This window comes from Pseudophryne corroboree, chromosome 6, assembly GCF_028390025.1.
Source record: "Pseudophryne corroboree isolate aPseCor3 chromosome 6, aPseCor3.hap2, whole genome shotgun sequence".
In the NCBI taxonomy this organism is placed as follows: Eukaryota; Metazoa; Chordata; class Amphibia; order Anura; family Myobatrachidae; genus Pseudophryne; species Pseudophryne corroboree.
In genome coordinates, this window is record NC_086449.1 from 375,010,648 (window position 1) to 375,020,738 (window position 10,091).

At 44.7% G+C, this 10,091-nt stretch overlaps 1 pseudogene; it reads left to right on the top strand.

Moving 5' to 3' along the window:
• The first annotated feature begins 2,637 nt into the window (after window positions 1-2,637).
• LOC134937383 (5S ribosomal RNA) lies at window positions 2,638-2,756 on the top strand (annotated as a pseudogene).
• Window positions 2,757-10,091: the final 7,335 nt, after the last annotated feature.

Consider the following 10,091-nt stretch of genomic DNA (forward strand, 5'->3'; position numbering starts at 1 on the left):
TGCTGAGCAGCTGCAACTTGTGACTGGTGCCGTTTACTGAGGACACCTAGTACATCAGGGGTGGTCCGTGTGCGGCGGTCTCTGGACTGCGCTCGGTGTAGCGCCGACCGCCAGGTTCATTCCCTCTGCCGCTTCTCAGCTGTTCGTGTGCGGCGGTATTTGGACTGCGCTCGGTGTAGCGCCGACCGCCAGGTTCATTCTCTCTGCCCTCTCCCAGTGTGTGCCTATACGCTGCCCGCCAGTTGAACCCTGTTGGAACCTCGTGGATTACACATTTGCACTTGTGCTATAGTGCTTTACCGGAGGACAATTCCACTAAAAGGGGGTAACTATAATCTCGTATTATCGGGTAAAAAACACAAGGGAGAACAATCTCTGCACTGGGACGCCAGTGTCAGAGCCTATTTGAGACATTGTGTTGCATATTTTTGCTTTAACAACCAGAATCTAATATATGGCACTAGCGACAATCAGAAGAGTCAATTGATTATTATATATCCATTCTTTAATAAGAGGTCATCACAATTTGTATCTAACGGCTAGATTCAATCTTAATAGCAACAATATATATTGTAACATATTGAATGTTAGGTGACAGTATTGATATGATTCATTGAGTTACATTTTTATTATTGTTACATTATTAAATGTGATATTTTGTACCAGTAAAATATATTTTTTATATTATAAACAAGTCTCCTGGTTTATCAGAGTGAAAACAGACATTCACCTACTAATCATTGTGTTCCTGGTCACTGAAGCGCATTGACACCATTTTTCTCTTTTGTTTAGTTTTCTATTCAGGCCTTAGCAAAGCCTGGTCTATGCTGCTAAGTGAATCCAGAACACAAGTGATATTGATTTTTTAAATTATTGCGCCGGGAGTTTTAGGTGTTTAATACACCTATTTTTTTTTTTAAACTTACAGTAACACCAACACTCAGGCCCACCATCAGGGGGGTGCTGCGGGCACAGATGTCCTGGGCCCGGCCTCTCTGACAGGAGGAGAGGGCCCGGGCCGCTCATGCCGCTGTCTGCCGACGTGATGCTCCGCCCCCTTTTCATTACCGAGTTCTCGCACTGTCAAAGGAGGGGGAGAGGACGCTGCAAGCTTCTATTGTAAACTTCCCTCCCAAAATGGCCGCCGCCTCAGAGGAGACAGTTATTAAAGATACTAGAGGAGGTTCCTCTAGTATCTTTAATAAGGGTTCACTACGATATGCCGGCGGTCGGGCTCCCGGCGACCAGCATACCGGCGCCGGGAGCCCGACCGCCGGCTTACCGACAGTGTGGCGAGCGCAAATGAGCCCCTTGCGGGCTGGCTGCGCTTGCCACGCTACGGGCACGGTGGCGCGCTACGCGCGCCACACTATTTTATTCTCCCTCCAGGGGGTTCGTGGACCCCCATGAGGGAGAATAAGTGTCGGTATGCCGGCTGTCGGGATCCCGGCGCCGGTATACTGTGCGTCGGGATCCCGTCAGTCGGCATACAGAAGACCATCCCTTTTAATAACTGTCTCCTCTGAGGCGGCGGCTATTTTGGCAGAGACTTTTCAATAGAAGCTTGCAGCGTCCTCTCCCCTCTCCTGTGACAGTGCCAGATCTCATCATGAAAAGGGGGCGGACTACACGAAATGGAGGGGGCAGAGCTACACGGGAGCAGGCTGCTACAGTTCCTGCCAGCCTGTGATAGGTAAGTTGAGGGAGAGTGAGTGGGAGGGAGAAAGTGTGTGTGTGTGTGTGTGTGTGTGTGTGTGTGTGTGTATTTATTTTGTATGGTATATATGATTTATTTTTCTTTTTTTTAGGGGGGGGGGGTCCCTGCCTATTTTACGAGTCCTGGGCCCCAGAATTACTGATGGCGGCCCTGCCAACACTCATATCATGTTGTCTTGCAAAAACTGTGTTATTCTGGTACAGGATGGTTTATGTGTAAAATGGTTTGCTTTTCAGCATAATACAAGGCAGATCCCTGATCTACGTCAAATACAGATAGATCCCCCTTGGGTGATGTTTTCACAGACCTTGTCCAGTATAGCTGAAAGGTTAATTCCTACAGCATCAATACCAGGAATAGGGTTCACTATTAACCCATACATGCATCTCTCTACCTACGGTATCCCCAACAGCTTCTCCAATAAAACAAGCTGATAAACCGAGTGTAAATAAATCATCAACTGCACAGGCTACACATGAAGATTCATCAGATGATGAAAGCTCTACATACTCTACTTCGGCATACAAAGAACAGGTAGAGGGTGTCAGCTCAGTGAATATAGCTGAAATAATGAGAGCAGTAAAGGCATTTCTGTCCTCAGAGGATCAGCAGAGCCTGTGTTAAAAATAAGGTACCTAGGTTTAAATGTCCCAAAAAAAAAGGGCCTCCTCATGGGGTACCCCAGCAGCTGATGGAAATCATGGAAAAGGTTTGGGCTATACCCAATAAGGTATATAGGTTCCCAGTAAAAGGGATTCCAAATATCCTTTTCCAGCTGGGGACTGTTTAAAAATAGGAAGTGCCTCCTAAAGTAGATACGCATATCATTGAACGTCAACGTCAAAAGAGGGATGGTTTTCTGAAAACCATATTGTCTTTGTCTGGGGCAGTCATAAGGCCAGCCATGACTTCACCTTGCAATCTACAGCCACACCACACTGGATAGGCCCAATCTCACTTGATCTTGGAAGCTAAGCAGTGTTGGGCCTGGTTAGTTCTTGGATGGGAGACCACCTTGGAATACCAGGTGCTGTAGGTACACTGGGCTGAGGTCAGAAAAAGAAATTAATAGAGGCGCTCATTGCATTTAAACACCATAATTTCCTAAATTATATTACAACCAAAGAGTCGGATAGATTTATAAAATAAATATTTAATGATCACAATAATTCAATAAAATACCACTTAATTAAAACACATTCATCGGTAATTAATGTATAATACCTATCTCACTGATTTGCCACATATAAACACATAAGAATCACATGAATTGTGTGGGCTGTTGCGGTAAATATTATATCAGTAAAACTCACTGAAGTAGCTGGTAAAAAGTTCAAATGTAACAATCTGTTACAATCATTAGGGAACACTGTTGCCAAAACTGCTGTATATAGAGTTCATGAATGAAACACAGTTACTGAATGTGTGGCCACAGTGGGCTCTGTGATATTTAAACCGTTGGAAGGATGACTTCAGAATAAATAGCCGGCATATAGATAGCAATTGAGCAAAAGATTACCTCTCCATTTGGGCTGATGAACCCGAGCGTTCCCGGGTGAGTCCAGAATTTGTCCAGTATTATATAAAGCTGGTGGGTTCGTAGCGTGTGTGTGTGTATATTCAGAATCACACTGTTTACAACAGGTGCTTCACCCACTTACTGCTGCAAGGGTTTATGGAAAGAGCATGTTTGCGGCTGATTGAATGAGAGCCGCCACATGGAACCGGCAATATCTGCAACTCTTCCAAGACTCCCTGGACGTGCACCATCCGCCGGTGGTCAACGAGGAAGAGGATAATGAGCCTGGCCACAATTGCCGCACGGAGCCCACACGCCGGCTTCGTTCTGTATGAAGTGCTTGTTGCTCACTGCTGCGGCTGGGCTGAGGTACTGGAAGACAGAGTTTCAGCGCCTGCAAGGGAGCAAGAATCCAATATAGATCATATGGATACTAATGTTCTAGTGCATCAGCATTAACAATAGCTGCTCGCAGAGCAGTTTTTCTTACATACATGGAAAGCTGATTCAGAATCAAAGAAGGTTCTGGAAACTTTGCCTTTGGCTGGACGCTTCTGTTTGGGAATGAGTTAACAGATATTCTGGAGTCAGAAACAGACTCCAAGAAGGTCACGTTTCCTTCCACATATAACCCCAAACCTAGGGGTCCGGTTTCTGCCTTGTCGGTCATAAAGGAACATAACAGCCCCAATACAATAAGTTTGGTAAGGCAAAGAAGCAAAGGCAACCAGAGGGCCAGTTTCCAAACCAGAGGATAAGCCATCAGCATGATGCTGAGGGCCTCCTTCTGGGGGACCCCAAAAGGATAGGTGGCCGACTTCTTCAGTTTGCACAGATCTGGTAGCAGTCTACAAACAGATGCCTGGGTGCAAGAAGCAGTATCTCTAGGTTATGCTATCCCTTCTAGAAGCATCCTCCTCGAAGGTTCTTCTGTTCCAGGTGAAGGACAGGGGTTTGCAAGAAGCAGTTTAGAAATTACTTTTGTCAGGAATAGTCATTCCAGTAACCCCTGCACAATAGGAACAGGGGTTTTTACTCCAACCGGGTTTGGGTTCAGAAGGATCCTTTCATCCCATTCTCAAAATCCCAAACAGATAAGTTTGGGTACCACAGTTCACATGGAGATGGTGCACTCCATAGTTTTGCATGGAGAAATCAGATTACATGGTATCCCTGGATAGTCAGGATGCTTACCTACAGGTTCCTATAGCACTGTTCCATTAGTGTTATCTCAAGGTTCACTATCCTCCAGCAACATTTTCAGTTGAAGACCTTACCCTTTGGGTTAGCCACAGCCCCCACAGTATGTACCAAAATTATGATGATTATGGCAGCTTATCTCCGCAAGAAGGGGATAAGAAAATTGTCATACCGCGACCACCTTTTTTATCCTGGCACAATCACAGGAAAAGCTTCTGTGCCATCTCCAACAGACAGTGACTTGTCTGCAGAGGCACGGGTGGTTCATAAATTGGGCAAAGTCATCTCTGGTTCCGTCACAACGGATGACTCACTGTTGGGCTGTACTGAATTCAAGTCTGCAGAAAATTGATTACCTCGGAATGAGATATCCAAGGTACAGTCAAGTACTCAGGATTTGTTACACAGTCAAACAATATCAATCCACGCAGCTATGCGACTGATGGGTTTGATGGTATGAACAATTCCACTCAAGACCTCGGCAGCGTCTGATTCTGGCCAGATGGAATGGAATACATCAGACAATAAAAAAACAGACTATGGTACTGTCACACAAGCTAAGAAAGTCATCAGCCTGGTGGCTACAGACATCCCATCTAGACAAAGGGAGAACCTTTTTGGATATCAGATGGGGGATCCTGACAACAGATGCCAGTCTTCAGGGCTGGGGAGCAGTGTCTGGAAGATTATGGTTCCAGGGACAATGGACCACAGAAGAAAGTGCCTGCCAATAAATCTGTTAAAACCTTGAGCCATATACATGGCAATGATTCAGGCAAAGGACACTCTTCAAGGAAGACCAGTCCAGATCCGCTCTGACAATTTAACGGCAGAGGTGTACCTCAACCATCAGGGAGTACCGCGCAGCCAAATAGCAATGAAGGAGGTAAGTCACATACTAAAGTGGGCAGAACTCCATCTTCCAGCATTGTCCGCAGTATTCGTTCCGGGAGTCCTAAACTGGGAAGCGGACTTTCTTAGTCGACACGCCATTCAAGCAAGCGAATGGGCTCTACACCCAGAAGTCTTTCAGACTCTGGTAGATAAGTGGGGTTTGCCAGAGATAGATCACATGGCCTCCTGTATGAACAACAAAGTGTCCGCATACGGGGCAAGAACAAAGGATCCCGATGCGATCTTTGTGGACACTTTCGAAGTCAAAAATATTACATAGAGAGAACATACAGACTCCACACATTATGAGTTGCTAAGCTTGCAAATACGCGCAGCGAGCACAGCAATACATGGTAACATACGCATTTACACAGACATGCCACAAACATATATTCAACACATATTTCATACAGCACATAATTTGAACATATCAAGCGCCAGACATCATAATGTTTTAAATTATATAATGGAGTAACGTCAAGTATGTGTATTATTGGAGCGGAGCAAGATGGACATGTTGTGCTTGGTGTCACACTAACCAGATTAATGTGTAGATTCATTTGATGCCTGTTATTAAGTTGTAGCACATTGCCATGAGTAGTTATGATTGAGTGTAGAAATATAAAGCCACAATTCTGATGAGAACAATGAACATTCCATTTAAAGCATGTGATGGACAGGAAGCTCAGGCCAGCCCTTTTGATGTCTTCAAGGCTTGCATATGAACTGACCAATGACTCAACATGAATTAGAAAGTTCCCTCCCCTAGACTAGTAACAAGAGATCTGTATATGCCCCAAGAGACTCAGTGTATAGGTGATCACACACACAGCCGGCTGCTTTCTTTGTCCCAGATGATGGTGGAGATGCTGACTGTCCGGTGGCTGCATGATTTTACTGAGAGAGAGAGAGAGAGAGAGAGAGAGAGAGAGAGTGATATGGAGCATAGTGAGCATTTGAACAAAATATGGTAATTGTATTGCTGGCCATGTATGTATTTGAATTAGTTTGTAATAACTGCTTACTGTGTAAATTGTAACCATGTAAATATATATATATATATATATATATATACTGTACATTGTGATATATTGAATACATATCCTTTTAATAACAAATATATACATCAATGAGCTGTGGAACTCAGATAATGTGTGGGTGTATTGTTTTCTCTTATGGGATGCAGTGTTTTGCGATGTATAGTGCACATTCATAGCACATGGTAATAAGATGCGCAGGCGTCCACAGTATATATTCGAGCTGGCATTTTAAATATTTGTTAGAAAGCAATTTGACTTTTACAGATGGGGGCTTGGAACCGCGATATCACGTTCTTAATGATGCACTGTGCATCAAAATCGCGGCTGTGGTCGACCAGCTAACGATGGACGCATCGCAACGCTGACAAATCACATCCGTGTGTTCTGTTGTGTTACCAGTAAGCCGCTAATATGAAATTCAAGGTACAGTGTGTTTCTCACAATATTTAAGATGCTACTGCGTATTTTTATGGTTGCAAAACAAAGTTCAAATAACTTATTGTGTTTGATTCAGATTGGATTGTTTATCTGTTAAGTAGATTTAGGGGTATATGGAATTGCGGTCAAATTCCGGCTGGAATTCGACCGTTTTGGATTCAGCACAATTCGACAGTCGGATCCCGGTCGTCGGGACCCGAATTTGACATATTCAATAAAAAACGGATTCGACAGTCCCACTGTCGCAAAACGGACCAATTGACGAATAGTGTGCGTCCTGGATTTGACTTCATGGACGGCACAAAAGTGTAAAAAGAAACCCTGAAAAAAATTGCGTGGAGTCCCCCCTCCTAAGCATAACCAGCCTCGGGCTCTTTGAGCCGGTCCTGGTTGTAAAAATACGGGGGGGAAAATGACAGGGAATCCCCCATATTTTAACAACTAACACCGGGCTCTGCGTCCGGTCCTGGTGCCAAAAATACGGGGGACATAACACGTAGGGACACCAGCACCGTGGCACTCTCCTGATTGGCTGTGCGCGTCTGAGCTGTCAGGCGGCGCATAGTGCATAGGTGGGAACTTTGCGGTCAGCGGTTGACCGCGAGTAACCTCAACCGCTGACGCAAAGTTCCCACCATTGGATACAATGGAGCGCCTATGTGCTACATTGTATCTCGAGTGCGCCGCCTGACAGCTCAGACGCGCACAGCCATTCAGGAGAGTGCCACGACGTGGTGCTCCCTGATTTGCTCAAGGGACCCTCTTTGACAGCAGTCACGGGGGGTCCCGGCAGTCGGGGTAAAGGGTCCCATGTGTATACATGGGACCCCTTTCAGTGCGTGGTCCGTGTTTTGCGTTTTTTTATTTTGCCAAGTACGTGGATTACAAACAGAAGAGGACCGATCTACACTGGATTGTTGTGAGTATAATTTTATTTACAGGTATCCCGTGGATTCTACGTGGAGAAGGGGACCTAGCCTCGTGTCAACATAGGTAAGTATGTGTGTATGTTGGTGTGCATGTATGTAATAAAGTTATACTGTCACGGTGTGTGTGTACTGTTTTTATTTGGGTATTTTTTTTGTAGTAGAACTACAGTGATAATGTCAATTATTATCTTTAAACATAAAGCTATAACTTTAAATACACCTTTATCGTGGGGCCGCTGCGGCCGCAAGTTTGAATACACACGCTACGTACTGTGTACGCTATTTGCGTACAGAGTCCTATAGCTTACGGACTTAGCGTACAGGACGCCACGCCGGGAGTACAAAGTACACACCGCGCGCACACAATAGTATGATAGATTTTTTTTTTTTTTTTAATATTACATTTTTTATTGAGTTTTCATACACATTACAATTACAATTAAATTGGCAAATGTAATCCAAAAAGGGGGGAGAAGACATGTACATAACATAACAAATAAAGACAGGGGGACGGAAAGGTAAAGATCAGGGAGATCATAATACAGAAATTATATCATATTGTAATGGTGGGCAGTAGGTCTGTATCGCGTATCAAGCTAATGTCCAATATGGACCGGGGAGTGGAGCACAGAGAGGTCAAGTATGTCGGCTGGAGCACCAGTGACACCAATTTGGCCCAATCTCTCCTTATATAGGGACCATTTATACCATTTCTTACTAATAGAGGTAGTCTCTGAAGAGTAGGTGTCCTCAGCTGTTTCGAAAACATAATGTTGATGTACCCTTTGTACTATCATTGATAGAGTGGTGACGACTGCCGACTTCCATTTGGAGGCGATAGCGGCCTTAGACGCTATGAGAATGTGTCCTAAAAGATATTTATCGTGACTAGACATTTCACCATGATAATAGTGAAAGAGTGCCAACAGGGGGTCAGGTGTAAGAGTTACTCCCAGTATGTGGGAAATGAAAAGGAATACCTCCCTCCAGAGCGACCGGATTGTTGGACATAACCAAAATATATGAAGGATATCTCCCACCATCCCACAGTTCCTCCAACAGCCAGCGGAGACATCAGGCCAAATCTTGTGCAACCTCTCCGGTGTAAAATATACCCTATGGATCAGTTTATAATACATTTCGCAGTGATTTACACATTTAGAAATTTTGAAGCACGATTTAAAGATCGCTTTCCATATATCTTCGGTGAAGACCGAAGGGAGGTCTTTCTCCCACTTAGTCTGAGAGGGGAATGCCCCATGACGGGATTCAGTCACAAGATGTTGGTCCCATCTGGAGATTCCCCCCCTATTACCGCTAGGCACTAAAAGGGACATCAGCAATTTAGGGAGACCGATATAGCGGGCTCTTTTGGGGGAGCAGCTTTGGAGCCAATGTCTCAATTGCAGATATTTATGAAAATCTTGTTTAGGCACCTGAAATTGTTCCTGGAGTAGGGAAAAGGGGACTAAAATACCGTCTCGTAGGACATCCTGTAGGGAGGAGAGACCCATGTCCCTCCAATGGTGTAATTGCAAATCTGGGATCAATAGGGCTATAGTATGGAGAGATAATTGGGGGGAGGGCAGAGCGCTAGCAGGGAGAGATTTAAGTACTGTTCTCCATATCAACATCGTTGCTTGGACCGCGGAACATTCAGCTACTTCAGCAGGGATTGAGATGGTAGGCAACCAGAACAAGTCTGGCAATGTGAAGGGGAATACAGCATTCTGTTCTAAGGATACCCATGGTTTAGGAGTGTTTTGGGAGAACCAATCACTGGCCTGGGCGAGTAGACATGCACTATGGTATCTTTCTAAATCTGGGTATGCAACTCCACCGGCATACTTTGGCGCAATTAAGGTGGATTTCGCTATTCTCGGCTTTGAGCCTCCCCAGACGTAGTTAGTCATCAGTCGGTTAAACTTATTACAAATATCTTTAGGGAAGGTTCTGGGGATGGTTCGGAAAAGATACATCAATTTAGGTAGGAGGACCATCTTTGCAGCTGCCACTCGTCCAACCCAGGAAACCTCCTGCATCATCCAGTCTTTGATAAATAGTTCAAATGCCCGAAAGAGAGGGTCGTAGTTACACCCCATTAAATCTCGCCCCCTAGATATATGAACGCCTAAATATTTAAGTGATCTGAGTTGCCACGCGTACTTGTAATCATTTTTTAGACATCTAAGAGTGTTATCAGGGACATTCAGAGGGAGGGCCTCAGTCTTAGAAGTATTCAGCTTGTAGTAGGAGACTGCTGCGTAAGAGTTTAAGAGGGAATGTAAATGTGGCAGCGACGATTCAGGCTCTCTAAGGCATACTAGAATATCGTCGGCAAAGAGACAGATTTT